This window comes from Acomys minous, assembly GCF_964271855.1.
Source record: "Acomys minous genome assembly, chromosome: 8".
Classification (NCBI taxonomy): Eukaryota; Metazoa; Chordata; class Mammalia; order Rodentia; family Muridae; genus Acomys; species Acomys minous.
The window spans coordinates 85490878-85505687 of NC_140489.1; positions in this window are offsets into that span (position 1 = coordinate 85490878).

Consider the following 14810-nt stretch of genomic DNA (forward strand, 5'->3'; position numbering starts at 1 on the left):
TTTATTCCACAGATGCCCCATCAGAAAGTATAGAACCTCACCACCAGAGAACAACAGGAGGCTCTAAGGCTTATGTCAGAATGAGGGATCATTCAAAGCTCAGGTGTCTTTCCATATCTCTCTCTATCCTTTGCGTTTATAGTTACCACGGCCACGAGTAAAGTGTAAGCATCAGCATTTTTATCTAGAAGCGTTTCTGTGGCTGTGTAGTTCATAATGTAACTGAAGAAGAAAATCTTCATTTATTAAGTAAAAAAAAAAAAAAAAAAAGGACAAGTCCTTTTTATGGGTTACCCTAGATGTTTGTTTCCCTTTTAACTCCTACACTCTTCACTCTTAAGTGTTGAACAAGTTAGTATGGAAGGTTTTCTCCTTTCCAAATTTTACAGTGTTTTAAGAAAGTCTTACTTAATACACTTGTGTATACATATATACTGCACTTATAATGCCTGCGTTAGTTGCTTTGGGCACAGTAAATATTTACAAAAAACCTCTTGTGGTTTAGCAAAATTTAATGGTTTTTATATAGTCTTCCCATGAAGTCTCATGTATTGGAAGCCAGGCCCCCAGTGTGGCTGTCTTGAAGTGTGGCCCTAATGATAAGGTGCCTGAGGATACAACTAAGGTGTTAGTGCAGTTCTCATGGGATCCTGATCAGTTAACAAGGGATATAATTGCTTATAAAGAGCAAGTCTCTGGCTTCCTGCATTTGCACGCCACCTTTCCTCTTGACATGGTCCCACTTGCTATGAGATGAAGGCCCTTACCAGACCCCAGGTGATGATGACACCGCGTCCCTGAGTCTTTAGAATGTCGAGCGAATTATCATATTTTCTTTCTATAATACTCAGCTTTAGATATTTTACCCAAAGAACATGGCCTAGGGTCTGAAGAGATGTGAAGTAATTACAAGCTCTTACTGCTCTTTTAGAAGACCTAGCACTCAGATGGTGGCTCAGAAGCCTCAGTAACTCAAACTGAGACTCAGTTACTGAGTATTTTTCAGGCTAGAGATTTAGTCAGGGCTCAGCTGGGCAGTTCTTGGGGTCTTGGCTAGTGTCAGCATCTTTCTGTTATCTTTCCAGGTATCTGTTGACCTCTGATGGCTGATGATTGAGCAGCTTGCCTATCTAGAGGGTAGGACCAGCATTCTTTCACAAGAGCAAACATCTCAGAGCTAAGAATCTTGGTGTTCAGAGTTTAGAACTCTTGCCATCACATTTGTACTGTAAATGCTTTATCTACTGAGCTGTCTCCTCAGCCCAACTTTGTTTCTTTCTCTGTGTTCTAGAATTTATCTTGACTTCCTCCTCAGACAGGCCCTCTAGGTCTCAGAGTAGACACAAGACACATTCTCAGTTGGGCCACCACCTCTTTACTTCCTGTGAGCAGAAGAAACAGAGAAGAGATTATAATGTGCTTATGTGTATGTCTAACATAAGCATAGATGAATTCACATGCATGATAAACACAAATATATACCTATATCACATACAAACACATATGTGCATTCCCCCACACATAGATGCACACAAAAACACATACATGCAAATGAACACACATATGCATGCCCCACAAATACACACACACATACAAACATGTGCACACACACAAACACATACATACATGAATATGCACATATACACATACATATACATCCACAACTCACATTCATATACAACACATTATCTATGTCCATAACACACACACAGAAGGAGAGAGAGAGAGAGAGAGAGAGAGAGAGAGAGAGAGAGAGAGAGAGAGAGAGAAAGAGAGAGAGAAAGAGAGAGAGCTTTGAAAACAGCTGCCACTACTTGCCTTTGCCACAGACACAGCAATGAGAAAAGAGGCCCCGTGTTAAGTTCTCATTTTCTCTTGATGGTCTCTTCTCCTTATATGATATCCATATAGAAGATAGGTGCATAGGAAGCCAGGTTACACAGGTGATGTCACCCACATTGGTCCTTGAACCATCTATTTCATTTCCCCATTAAGGCATTAGCACCCAACTCTGGAAGCATTGTGACTGTTCTGTGAAAAAACATGTAACTTTTTTCTTTGCAAAAGGGAAGAGAAAGCGGAGGGAATATAGAGATGTGGAAGCCAGGTCATGGCTTATGGCTTGAAGCCCAGCACTTGAGAGGTAGAGACAGGCGGATATCTGTGAGTTTGAGGCCAGCCTGGTCTGCATAGTGAGTTCTACACAAGCCATGGCTGCATAGAGAGATTCTGTATGCTAAAATGATTGGTCTAGGTTATGCTATAAAACCTAAGAGCTGGCCCCAGTGACATACTTCTTAAAGAGAGGCTACACCTCCTAAGAGTTCATAACCCCCCAAAAGCACCAACAACTGGGAGCCGAGAGTTCAAACACGTAAGTCCATGGGGGATGTTTTCTATTCAAATCTCAACATTAAGAATGATTGTTAACTTGTAATGTTTACAAAGGGACTTCCATGAACACAGCCTGTGATGGAGATAACAGCTGCCACTACCTCTGCTGAAGAGTGCCTGCAAAGAAGGTCTGAAGGAGGTGAGATCTACAAAGAAAAGCCCATGTCTGCCTGTGGCACTACTTGGGTTAGACCCAAAGAGAGTGGGAACTGGTCCTGTCCCATACACTAGAGCCATAAAAACAAGGACCAAATCCACCTAATACAAGCATCCCACCTACACTCATGGCTTATGAAAAGAAATGGTTTTTGAGATGTCTTTTTGTAGCATGATCTGGCCTCTCTCCCTCCTGGGATGTCCCCTCTGGGCTTAAAATACGTCACAGTCTAGTAAGAGGTGTGAGAATAACAATCTGAGTTTGTACCGATATGACCGAGAAGTATCCTGCTGAGGTCTGTGGAATGAGAAGCTGCTTCAGGGGAGGATGGGGTATCTTAGAGCTCAGTGTTGAAAGTGTGCAGGAGTTAGGGGTCTCTAGGCTACGGGAAGTTGTCCCTAATAGCAAATATGGCTGTGTAAGGTTCAAGGAAATGCGAAAGCATATGAGGGGCCCAGCGTATTCCAATGTGTCTGCATTTAGAGTAGACACGTGAAGAGCACGTGATGGGCTGGGAGCTGGTGAAAAGAAGATGCATCCCGGAAGACCATTTAAAGCCTTAAGGCTAAAGAAAATACAATCATACAAGACTATGGGAGCCACAGAAGAAACGTGATGAGAACTGAACAATGGTATTTCAAGAATCAGATTCAAGGATTCAAGTTTTCAGGTAGAATTCTCCCCATCCTCAGGATACTGGCCAAGTCTTCTAGGGTCTAGCTAAGAAGTCCTCACTGGCTACTGTGGTTCTAATTCCACAGTCTGGAATTTGTCTGCAGGAGCGAATGCCACCCAAGTGCAATGCAGTTCAGAGAAGATCTCTCCATTGAAGTCCTTAGGTCAAATACCAAAGTGGCTCTTTACACTAATCTGGCTTTATCACAGGACAACAGCATTCTTTACTAGTGGTTCCTATGCAAGCTGACTTAACCTCCTCTCCCTCTCACCTGTCAGGTGGACACCTGTCACATGTTATCTAAGGAATAAGACCTTGTATATGCACGAGGTGTCTCTCTCTCGTTCCACCTCAGCAAATTTAGTTGCTTGTTTTTTTTTTAACTTTTAAAAAATTGGTTTACAGATTGTATAGATTACATCATCCATGTTCAACTGAATAGTCTCATAGATATGACAATCATTTTCAATTTATATAGAGAAATAATATTATTATCCCAATCAAAGTACAAGTGAACAAGAAGAAGATGCCAAGGCTGGGATGTGGCTGCTGCTGGCAGCTCTGCATGAACCACTCTACAAAGAATGCCAGTCACAGCCTGATATACACCTCCCAGCAGGACCACACAGAAGCCAGGTCCGCAGCCTCCACAGTAGAGATGACATTTTAATGACACATGCAGAAGCAATTGTTGTTCAAAAAAACATTGCTATTTGCTAAAAATATCACAGAAGCAGGTGTTCAAGAATATTTCTATGACTGTGATTTTTATCACCCAAATCAGTAACTCACCTGTTTAAATAAAATAGCAACAAAAATACTGTTAGTTTATAAACTCCAGAAAATATAATGTCTAATTTTGTAAAAATTGAATTATGACATTTCAGTGTAATTATCACCCATCTGTTAATAATGTAAAATGAAGTGTTTTGTTGGATATATGAAAAACACATTGTATAAATGTATGAAAATTTCAAAGAATAAACAAAAAGTATTTCAAAAATCAATTCCTCCAGTTAGTTTGAAGAACAGATGATTGACATAATAAACTTGAGAACAACCACAGGACAAACTAAAAGACTGAATTTTAAGCAGTTTAGGATCTGGATTTTATCACTGAGTATCAATACCCACTTGGTACTTAACCAAATTCTCCACGAGTACCTTTGGGAGATGCTTTCACTCATTATAAAACAATGAAATAGGTGTTGGGATGATGGTTCCGCAGTTAAGAGTGTGTGCTGCTCTTGTGGAGAACCTGAGCTTGGTTCTAGCAGCTACCCTAGGAGGCTCAAACCAGCAACTCCATCTCCAGGGAAACATACACACACATACATACACACACACACACACACACACACACACACACACACACACACACACACACACACACCTTTTATTAATTAATTAATTTATTTATTCACTTTACATCCTGGTCATAGCCCCCTCCTCTCCTCATAGTCCCACCTCTCCCTTTCTCCCTATCTCCCCAACCCTACTCCTCAGATGAGTTGAGCCCCATTCCCATCCACCCAAGCCCATCAACTCACATCAAGAGTGATCATGGCTTCTTCCCCTGTGGTCTGGCAAAGGCCTCTGACCAGGGGAAAGTGATCAAAAAGCTGGCAACAGAGTCCATATCAGAGAGAGGCCTCCCTCCCAGCTCCCTTTACTAGAGGAGTCACATGAAGCCTGAGCTGTCTATTGGGTAATTCTGCATACGGGGCTTGGTCCAGTCCATGAATGGTCCTTGGTTGGTGCTTCAGTCTCAGCAAGCCTCTATTGGCCCTAGTTGGTTGGCTCTGTTGGTTTTCTTGTGGAGCTTCTGTCACCTCCAGGTCCTTTTCTCTTCCCCCCCCCCCCGACCCCACTTTTCCACTAGACTCCCTATGCTTCACCCATATCCTTGACTGTGAGTCTCAGAATTTGTTTGGAACTGCTGTGGGTGGAGCCTCTCAGAGGACAACTCTGATAGGCTTCTGTATGTAAGCATAAGTATTGTTAATAGTGTCAGGGTTGGCTCTCTTCCATGGTGTGGGTCATGGTTTGGGCTAGTCATTTGTTGGACAGTCCCTCAATCTCTGCTTTATCTCTATCCCTGCACATCTTGTAAGCAGAAATTTGTGGTGGAAGTTTTGTGGGTGGGTTGGTGTCCCCCCTCTCTTTAGTAAGAGCCCTGCCTAGTTAGAGGATGGCCTCTTCAGTCTCTATGACTCCTTCTACTAGGAGTCTCTGCTAGAGTCATCCTCATATTGTCCCAGAAACCCACCCTTACTTAGGTCTCCAGATTGTCACTGAGACGTCCTTCCAGTAGTTTCTCTTTTCTCTACAGGCCTTCTATTCTCCTGCCCTTGTGCTCTCCCCAGCTCTAAGATCCACCCTCATATCTCTCTGTGCTCCCTCTCCTACCTTGTTTCTTCTCTTTAACCACTACCCCTGTCTATTCTATTTCTTCTTCTGAATAAGATTTAAGCATCCTCTCTTGGGTCCTTCTTGTTACTTATCTTCTTTGGGCCTGTGCATTGTAGTATGTTTATCCTGTACTAAATAACTAAAATCTACTTATAAGTGAGCATGTACCCTATGTGCCTTTCTGGGTCTGGGTTACCTCACTCAAGATGATCTTTTCTAGTTCCATCCAGTTGCTTGAGCATTTCATGAAATTTTTGTTGTTTTTAATAGCTGAGTAGTATTCCACTGTATAAATGTATCAGTTTCTTTATCTGTTTTTCTACTGAGGGACATCTAGGTTGTTTCCAGATTCTGGCTATTAAAAATAAAGATACTATGAAGATAGTTGAGCAAGTATCCTTGTTATGGTGAAGTGCCTTTTGGGTATATACCCAGGGGTGGTATAGCTGGATCTGGAGGTAGCTCTCTTGCCAATTTTCTGAGAAAGCACCAGATTGATTTCCAAAGTGGTTGTACAAGCTTACACTTCCGCCAGCAATGGAGGAGTGCCTGCCTCTCCACAACCTCACTAGCGTGTGTGTCACTTGAGATTTTGATCTTAGCCCTTCTGACAGGTGTAAGATGAAATCTCATAGTCACTTTGGTTTGCATTTCCCTCATAACTAAGGGCATGGAGCATTTCTTTAAGTACTTCCTAGGCATTCCATATTCCTCTGTTGAAAATTTTCTGTTTAGCTCTATGCTCCATTTTTAAAATTGGGTTATTTTTTATTGGTGTTTAATGTTCTGAGTTCTTTATATATATTTGATATTAGCCCATAGTCAGATGTAGGAATTGTGAATATCTTTTCCCAATCTGTAAGCTGTTGATTCATTCTATTGAGTGTCCTTTGTCTTACAGAAGATTTTCAGTTTCATGAGGTCCCATTTATTGTTGAGCTTAGAGCCTCAGCTGTTCTGGTGTTCTGGTCAGGAAGTTGTCTCCTGTATCAATGAGCTCAAGGTTCTTCCGCACTTTCTATTCTAATAGATTTAGTGTATCTGGTATTAGTTGAGGGCTTTGATCCACTTGGACTTTAGTTTTGGGCACAGTGATAGATATGGATCTATTTGCATTTTCTACATGTAGATATCCAGTTAGACCAGCACCATTTGTTGATATGCTTTCTTTTTTTTTCCATTGTATGATTTTGGCTCCTTTGTCAAAACTCAAGTATCCATAGGCATGTGGGCTTATTTCTGGGTCTTTGATTTAATTTCATTGATCAACCAGAGTATTCCTATGTTTTTATTACTTTTGTTCTGTTAATATAGCTTGAAATCAGAGATGAAGAAACCTCCAGAAGTTCTTTTATTGCATAGAATTGTTTTAGCTATTCTGGGTTTTTTGTTTTACCATATGAAACTTAGAATTGTTTTTTCAAGGTCTATAAAGAATTGTGTTTATATTTTGATGGGTATTGCATTGAATCTGTAGATTGCTTTCTGTAAGATGGCCAGTTTTATTCTGTTAAGCCTACCTATGCATGAGCATAGGACATCTTTCCATCTTCCTATATTTTCTTCAGTTTCTTTCTTCAGAGAATTGAAGTTCTTGTCATGCAGGTATTTGACTTGCTTGTTTAGAGTTACACCAAGATACTTTATATTATTTGTGGCTATTGTGAAGGGTGTAGTTTCCCTGGTCTCTTTCTCAGCCCTTTCACATTTGTATACAGGAGGGCTACTTTTTTTTTTTTTTTAATTTTGTATCCAGCCACATTGCTGAAGGTGTTTATCAGCAGTAGGAGTTCTCTAGTGGAATTTTGGGGACCACGTATGTATACTATCATATCATCTTCGAATAGCAATACGTGACTCCTTTAATTATCTTCCTGCTCTAGTTAGTACTTCAAGTACTATACTGAAGAGATATGGAGAGAGTGGGCAGGCTTGTCTTGTCCCTGATCTTAGTGGAAGTGCTTTCTCTCCATTTGATGGTGGCTATCAGCTTGCTGTATAGAGCCTTTAATAACATATGCACTTCTTATTTCCATGGGCACCTGCACAGATGTACACATACACACAGAGACACATAAATAAAAAAATAAGTCTTAAAAACAATGAAGTCAACTGATCTTAGATGCACACATTAAAACCTTTGCAAAGATTGAACCAGATCTCCAAACTTAATAAAAATTTCATCAGCTTCTTACAGGAAAATAATTGCCTATTTTATTTTTACCTCTTTTAAATTCAGGTTTTGGGGATATTGCATGAGGATATTAGCAACTTACTACTAAAGACCAATACAGAAATTTCCTCATTTGGGGACTTAAAAACATTTCTTTGAAAGCAATGTGGAAAAAGAACATCTTAGAATTTCCTTAAAGGGATGAGAAATAGCTTTCCAGGCAACAGAACAAAACCAACTGTTATAATTAACCTTGCTTGTCAGTTTTACTCTTGACAATCTGGAATCAACAGAGACGGTTCTCTGAGTATGTCTAGATGTTATTTCCCAGAAATATTGGTCTTTCCATGAGTGTCTAGAACCTTGTGGTGGCAGCCCAGATACAAGGAGGTCAGATGGCAAAGCCATTGCTTTTGCCTGCCTGCCTTTATCTCTCCTTGGTGAGCACATTTCATTTGTTGCTATCAATGCTGCCAGCAGGGTTAATTGGTGAGAACAGACCCCAGTTGGCTGAAGCCACTCACGGTGTGGCCCTTCATGTGAAGTTCTGTATCCCCTGATTAAGACAATCATCAGTGATTACAAGCAGCTCACTCTTTCTGAAGAACCTCAAAGATGTTTTTACTTCTATTATAGTAATGCAAGGATATGGACCTGTGTAGTGGTTTCAATATGTACTGTCTATTCTTGGGCATGCTTTAAAGAGGTAGTGGGATCATAGGAGGTAGGCCTGCTTGGAGGAAGTTTGTCATTGGAGGTTCATGCTGAGGATGATCCTTTCTGGTCTTTTTCCTTCATCGTTGCCATGGATGGATAAGTCTGATTAATCACATCTTTGCATCATGATGCACTTTTCTCACCACAGAACCTCAGTGGACAGAAAACTCCTCAAATTGCAAGCCAAATATATCACTCCTCTTTTTAAATTACTTCCTCTTGACATTTGTATCAACAATGAGAACTGTAGGTGATGATTTACACTGATCTTTTAAACCTCAGGGGCTCTAGAGTCACCTTGGAATAAAGGCTATGGTTGTGTCTGTGACACTTTTTATTTGTTTGTTTTGTTTTTGTTTTTGTTTTTGTTTTAGATTAACTGAAGTAAGAAGCACATCCTCGATGAATATGGTACTGGTACTGTTCCACAGGCTAGTGTCCCTGACTGCACAGCTAGGGAAATGCTGTGACAGGCTGAGCTTCAGCATTCATCTCTTTCTCTCTGTTTCCATACTGCTAGTACAGTGTGACTGCTCCAGCTGTGTCCAGCTGCCTCATGCTCCTGCCTCCATCACTCCCCCACTGCTGCCATGCCTCCTCAGCCATGGTGGAATGTGGCTCCACTTGCTTGCTTCAGGTATTTAATCATAACAATGAGAGAAGTTGTGGAAATATCTTCTTCTTGGTAGGGACAACCCATCTTTTCACTTGTTTCTAAGGGTTCACCATTTTGACTTTCTACTCTCAATAAAATCTTCAAATCCATAGAATATTCTTCTAAGAGACTAGCTGTGGATGCTATTTATCAGGCCAGGTTAGCATTTCTGATGTTTATTTGAACAGAGCTTGTACAAGGAGCTGTTTTTTGAAAAGATTAATTTTCATTGAATATGCAAATCTACTTCAAACATAACAAACACCTCATGTCTCTGGAGCACTGACTACTGGCGTTCAGGCCACCTTTCTTGGTTATTTAAATAGCAAAACCACTGCCCAGCATGGGAGACAATGCTCCAGGGACACAAGTCTTGAACAACCTGATGGCATAAACACAAGCGAGAAAGCTCCTGAGCCTTGGAATCAGCACACTAAAGAGTGGTTGTGTTTATTTGAAGATTTCCAAACAGATGGATATTGAACTCTTTATGAAGTGCACAGAAGTTGAAAGAAAAAAGGATTAAGGAAATTCTGGTTAATCTAGTTCAAATTGTAGAAGTATATTCCCCACACCTGTGCACTTTATCATTCCCTCTCCGATGGCAGATGATGGGGTGTGCATCTCTCAGGTAAAAGTGAAAGTCCAAAATGCAGAGACCCCATACCTACTTTTTTGAAATAGAACTAATTAGAACTTTAAATTCATATGTTATCTATCTGTTCATCCATCTGACAAACACACAGGTCTGTTCCCAAGGCAGAAATGTTGCAAATCTAATTTTTTAATTTATTGTACTTTACTATAAACCTTACCCATTGAGCCATCACACACACACACACACACACACACACACACACACACACACACACACACACATTGACTTCTATTTCATAAGTACATAACTTTCTCCGAAGGCTGTAATCCTCCATTTTAGGCCCATATTTGCAGAGCAAAAAGGAAGGACACAAACCAGTATTTGATGTGATTTGATTTGATCTTCATCACTTGATTTTTAGGTCCTTTGGCTATGCTTTTGCCATTCATAATCTCATGAAGAACTGACCTTTGACACTAAGAAGGGAAGGGCTTGCTTGGAGTCCCTAGCTAGAAACCAAAGGTGGAGAGGAGACCCAAAGGCCCCTTTCCTTAGCTGTTTCCTTACTATATCAGAGGTGCCGCTGACACACATGAATGTCGGGTCCTAGAGTCCTGTAGGGTCCTTGTAAGCCAGGGTTCATTTCATCTTACTGCACCATCCCAGTGCTTCAGCTGTGTGTTTTCTGGGAACTATCAGCTTTGGGGGCTCTTTATTTTCTCCTCTTCACTCTCTCTTCTTTCTCACAATTTAATTGTTAATGCAAGTGAATGTGAGCTAAGTCATTCCTCCCCGGATCCAACCTGGGATCCAGTCTTGCTCAGTGGCTACAGCTTATGTTCTGCTCACTCTTTCACCTCAGCATTCCACCCTCTCACCTAAGACTGCTTTGAGCCGTTGTCCTTAAAGACCATCATCCCTGTTTCAAAATCTGGGGTCCGGGCCTGTGTGCCTGAGATTTTTTGAGTCTCTGGACTACACTTGTTCTTCCTCATCATGGCCTTTCTGATGTTTACAATCTGCCTTAGCTACCACACTGTGGTACCACCCATCTCTCTCTCGCTCCCCAAGTCTGGCTGATGTTCTTGGAGACAGGGGGATTCTGAGTAAGAATGCAGGTCACATCAAGGTCTGAATAAAATTCGTTATCCTAGAAAGGTGGGGGACTGTCCAGGCCTAAATGTGCAGCTCAAGACATGTCCACCCTTTACCCATTCCTCCCAAGCAACCATGCACCCTGTCCAGGGATTAAAAATTCCTAATTCAATATGTCAGGCTCACTTTAGAATGGTTTTGATGTATGTAATTGGCCTACACATGCCTTGCTTTGTCTAAGATTAACCATAGTCAGAACCCATAAAATAATGACACAGTTATTTCTGGTTAAAATTTAGAGGTGTTATAGATCCAACTACATCCCCTAAAAATTCCTATGTCATGTATTAATGATATGTCATTACTTGGAAATAAGTTTATTATAGATACAGCTAATTAAGACAAGCTCTTCCAGGAGACACCATAGCCCAATGTTGTGTCCTTATAAAAAGGAGTTTGGGACCACAGAGAGACTGAACACCATATAGAGGTGAAAGGAAAAACTGTAATAATGTTTCTACATACTAAGAAATAACAAAGATGGCCAGCAGCTAGTAAGAAGGCTCGACAGACTGCCCCCAGCCACGGAAAGAAGCAGCCTGTGGATGCCTTCTCCTTGTCCTCTCAGAACAGTGTTCTCTGTCGGAACTGTGCTAAGATTAACATGCCAGCTGCAGCCCTGAGCCAATCAGACCGTCAGAGAGGCATGGAACCAAAGAATGAGCTCAGGCAGCATGAGACAGCGGGCAGAATGAACAGGGTGAGTGTGGGAGAAGAGCAGATTGGGATTTTAAATATCAAGCAACATCATGGAGGGGTTAAATGCTCCTGAAGGCCAAAAAGAAAGAAAAGTGTATTAGATTCACTGCAAATTGTTGCATGGTTTTACATTTGTATTTAGGCACTACTTCTAGTAATAATATAGAATTTCAAGTGTTTTGAAGGCTATGAAGGTGAGACACAGTCCAGAGATCCTTTTGTTTTCTGATTTGTCACTTTACATTTAGTTCCAAATGCCTATTTTTTTAAGACCATGTTAACCCATAAGCGTCCTTTCTGATGTAGGGAGAAATCATCAAGCCACAGCTTGAGTTACATTTATTTGGAAGAGAGACTTAATCTCAATTGTCCAAATAGCTTTGTCCCGGACCCTCTATTTGGTATTTCAATTAAGAATTATCCTCAAGATAATTTGGAGTTCTGAATGATTTACAGTTACCATCTCATCTCATCTCATCTGATATTTCTCTCTCTCTCTCTCTCTCTCTCTCTCTCTCTCTCTCTCTCTCTCTCTCTCTGTGTGTGTGTGTGTGTGTGTGTGTGTGTGTGTGTGTGTTCATGTGAATGTTTTCCTGTGTGTGTTCATGTGTATAGATATGTATAGAGATTCTAAGAGTTAGCTAATTGAATCAGAAAATAAGCCCACCCTAATACAAAGTGAATGGTTGAAGACACAAGACCTCTCGCTGCCTGCTCCATTTGTTTCCAATATCTTTTATTTTGTCCCTCTTCCTGCCCTTGGTCAGATCCTTCCACCTGGCCTCCTGGAAAAGCTTTCTGACTTAATCCTTGGTGCTTTCTTGCTAGCTCCGTTTCTTGCCAGATCCCTTGTTCACCTGTCTCCTGATCTCAGTGCCATTTATGCAAATGTCTTCTACCATAGACCAGTCAATTTCTGGGCACTGGGAGTTTCTGCCTTCATTTTAATGAAGACAAGCAGTAATTTTGCTTTGTCCAAAGGCTGTGAAACAAACATTTTGGGGAAGGTAGCAATTGGTTGCCCTCTGCAAGAATACTGTTCAGATACTGTGGGCCAAAGTCATCAAAATGATTCTACTTCTAGCTTAGTAGAGTTCTGTTGCTGTGAAGAGACATCATGACCAAGGCAACTCTTATAAAGGAAAACATTTAATCAGGGCTGCCTTACAGTGTCAGAGGTTTAGTCCACTATCTTCACGGCAGGAAGCATGGTGGCATGCAGGCAGATGCATGAAGAAGTGGCTGAAGGTTCTATATTATGAACTGTAGGCAAGGGGGGCTGGGGATGAGATGACTTGGCATGGACTTTTGAAACTTCCTATCCTTCTACTCCTTTCAACACTTTCACTTCCTGATGATTAAACATTCACACATAAGACGCTATGGAAGCCATTCTTATTCAAACCACCACAGCGTGCTTAACAGAGAAACACACCCAAATGCCAGTACAACACAAGGCAATGAAACACAGATTAATGTGTGTGCTAAAGGGCACATCATACCCACAAAAGGCAACCATTCCACAGGGTGATGGAGTAAGGCTAATTCTTCTTCCAAACACCAGGACCTTAAAGGTCAAACTGTGTGTTTAAGATGAATCCAATTGCTTACACTGTCAAACAAGCTGTAAGGCAAGACAAAGTTACTATTTGCTTGGAAATTTTCATTCATACATGTAACATTAATGAGTCCTCTCTCTCTCTCTCTCTCTCTCTCTCTCTCTCTCTCTCTCTCTCTCTCTTCTCTTCTCTTTCTCTGTGTATGTGTGTGTGTGTGTGCATGTATGTGTGTCCATGTGCATATATACACTCTTTTTCATGTATGAATGTTGTGTTAGTATGTGTACATATGCTTTAATTATGAATGTTGTATATGTGTGTACATTCTATGTATGAATGTTGTATATATGTGTGTATACATTCTATATATCAATGTTTTTCCGTGTGTGTGTGTGTGTGTGTGTGTGTGTGTGTGTGTGTGAGAATATAAAGAGCTAGCTAATGCTAGATATACTGGATCTTATTCTCCATGTTTTTCTCAACAAGAATCCTGTGGTATTCCTGTTTTCTCTTAGTTCCCAGCACACAATCTTCCTGTAGTGTGGTCACATAACTTTCTCCATATTTCATGTGAGATAGCTATTGGTAGGGGGAGGTGGCCCTGAATCTGTTTCTCCCTCCACTGAAGTGTCTGACAGAATCTTGAAGGACAAAAGGGTTGAATGTGCCTACATACAGAGAGACCCCAGAGACTTGAAAATGAGCTAAGAGGACATGTGGGGGAGGGGTAAACTGGAAGGCTCCATGTCTGTAGAAAGCCAGCATCCTCTAGTCATGTATGTGTCACTTAAAAACAAACAGACAAAAAAAAAAAACAAAACAAAATTAATGGGCAACAATAATGCCTGGGTTTTCTTTTCTCTCATGGAAGATTTCAGATGTAGTGACATTTCTCCAAATCAATGCTCTGTGGAAAACTGAACACCAGGGAGTAAATGGATGAGTCATCAGCTCCACTGTGGAGCCCTGCTGTGTGCTCAGTGGGGATGGGGCCGATGTTTCCGGAGCTGTTTCCTATCTTGATTCTCTCACATGCTACACATCCCACATTCTTACACCCATCCAAAATATTAACTTTATACCTATTTTATTGATAAAACACTGAGGCCTTCCTCTTGGGATGCTAAACTCAACAATTCATCCCTTTTTCCTTGAACACAAATGCACATTGTGGATCATAGATATGCAGATTTTGGGAGTCCCCAGGGAGTGTGTTTTTATTAGCCTTTCAGAAACTTCTGGTGTTAGGAGTTTTCATTAAGTTTGAAGATTGATGGCTCATGTTTGCATACTTAAATTAATTTCTATAGGAGCACTTTAAACTGTTAATTTTAAAGGTCCCACCTACAGACACTTTGATTCTATTGGTCAAAGTCAAAATCTTACTTTTTAAAAACAGCTCTCAGTTGACTCTCTTGAAAAGTTTGAAAAGTTCAGGTCTGTTCCCTAACAGGTAAGGCTCCTGGCCTCCAAATTAAAGCTGATGAATGTATTAGGCTTATAAGACACAGGATGGAAACATGTGAGTGAGATGAGCTGCAGAGGACATCCTGGCTCAAAGCTAGTGTTGGGAGCAGGCTGTGCCCTGCTCTAAGACTCCATACCTAGAGGGTCA